A 2,426-nucleotide genomic window follows, 5' to 3' on the forward strand; every position below is an offset into this window, starting at 1 on the left:
ATATATATATATATATATATGCTCCAAGAGACAAGCCAGTCTTCTCTCCATAAATCCCTCCTCCTACTGAAGTAAGCTTGAGTTGGTTCTGTAACCTTAAACCAAAAGCATCTTAGCCAAGATGAAGTTCTACATGGGAATACTGCCCCAAGGGTCTAAAGGAAAATTTTCCACTGATGGGAATTTCTAAACTCCTGAGAAATCAGTTTCACATCACAGAGGACCCAACCTTCCCTTTGTCCCACCTGCCTGAGCCCCTATCAGAGCCCCTTTTGGGGCAGAGGACTCTCCACTTGCTACCAGCTGAGCTCTTCTGGAAGGATGAGTCAGAGAGAGAGAGGAAGATGGTTTCAGCACAGTTTGTTCACCATCATGTCTGTTCTGGATGTGATGATAGCAGAAGAAATACAAAAAGGAGAAAAAAGAGAGAGAGAGAATTTCCCCCTGGAAAATAGCTTAGTAAGTGATAAAAGGATGAAAAAGAAGTTTTTTTAAAAAGTTGGGAGTAAGAGATACGGCCCCATCTCTGCCACTACTAACTGTGAGCCTTTGGTAAGCCACGCACCTCTCCATCCTTCAGCCTCCCCGTCTGCAAAATGAGGAGCTAGATTAAAAGTGACCCCTCTAGCTTATTTCACATTACCCAGCCCACTGCCACTCTAGCTAAGACCTGATAAGTGAAAATCATCCAGCACCTTTGGACTATCGACAGTTTCCAAATACAGCATAACACTGGCTTCGTCAGGATCGGGTAGGGAGCAGTCTAAAAAAATGCGGATGTTTGCAGCCTTCACCCCAGAATTCTGATTCGGTAGGCTGGGTAGCACCTTGGCTTGTGTTAATTCTGATGCATAGACAGATTCAGGAACCACTGTTCTGTGCTACTACAGATTACCAGGTGGAATGTATTCAACAATCAGCAATGTAATAAGCTGGTCAACTGCACATTAATTGTTAATACTGACACAGCAATGCTTACACACCATTACTGTGTGCCTGGCACTGTGCTAAGTGCTTTGTATTCATCTAACTTCATCACACCCTGCAAGTTAGGTGTGATGAATTTTTACCATATCCACAATGATTTTAGTCATTTATCTGTTGCTTCCTTGACCCAGCAATGGACTTTGATCAGCCCTTTCCTGTAGGAAAGTGATTTGAATAAATAAATAATTAAAATTAAGTAAAACTTAAAAGAAGAAATCATGTTAATTTGAAAGCTAACACCTTTAGGATGCTGCCTCGTACCCACACTCTCCTGGTGACTTTTTATCATTATCTACCAAGCCTCTGGTAAACTGTGAGAGAATTGGCAAAGACACAGATTGTACTTCCCAGAGTTGGGGAGATCTACTGTGATGTGGACTTAGTCATGGGTTCCTTCTGTCACATTTCCAGTTGTAAGAGGAATTTGCATATTAGATGAGGTACCAGAAGTGACCCAATTGGATACTCTTGAAATTTTGTCATCTAGCTCGAACATATTCTTCTTAGCAAAGTATCTCAAGAATGAAAGAAAAAGTATCCAATGTACTCATTCTTACTATGAAACCAATTTATAGCTTTCTTATGAAAACTATAACCCAATTATAGCCCAAGAAGAAGGGGAAAGGGGAGAAGGAGGGGAGGGGGAGGATGGGTGGAGGGAGGATAATTGGTGGGACCACACCTACGGTGCATCTTACAAGGGTACATGTGAAATTTGTACCTGGGTGTAGAACATAAATGTGAAATTGTGGTGTAGAATATAAATATGAAATTCTACCTGGGTGTAGAATATAAATGTCTTCACACAATAACTAAGAAAATGCCGTGAAGGCTATGTTAACCAGTTTGATGAAAACATTCCAAATTGTATATAAAACCAGCACATTGTACCCCAGGATTGCATTAATGTACACAGCTATGACATAATAAAAAAAGAAAAGAAATTTTGTCATCAGCTTTGATATCAGACATTCTTACCTTGAAAAAATCAAAACTCGTATAAACCACTGATGTTTTTATTAGATCTGGGGAAGGCTCTTTGTCAAAGGAAGGGTAATAAATAACAGTAGTTTAAACAAAGCATTTAATTATCTTACATATTTAAGTTTGGATCTAGATGTTCCTAAGTTGATTCATCATTATGTCAGGGAACCCACATTCTTTTTAATTTTTTTCTATCCTTTTACTCCACCATCCTCCATATGTAGATCTTCAACCTCCAGTTAATTTCTTCATGATGACAAGATGGCTGCCATAACCCCAGGCATCACGTCTCAACATTATATAGCATGCAAAGCAGGGATAGAACTGGCCTTTTCTTTATACATCTCTCTCCACAATCAGAGAGCGAGAATCCCTCTAGCAACAATGCCCTTGTGCCTCATTGGCCAGCACTGTGTCACATGGCCACTGTTATATAGATTGAATTGTATTGTCCC

This window comes from Otolemur garnettii, unplaced genomic scaffold, assembly GCF_000181295.1.
Source record: "Otolemur garnettii isolate 467f Iridium unplaced genomic scaffold, OtoGar3 scaffold00058, whole genome shotgun sequence".
Lineage (NCBI taxonomy): Eukaryota > Metazoa > Chordata > Mammalia > Primates > Galagidae > Otolemur > Otolemur garnettii.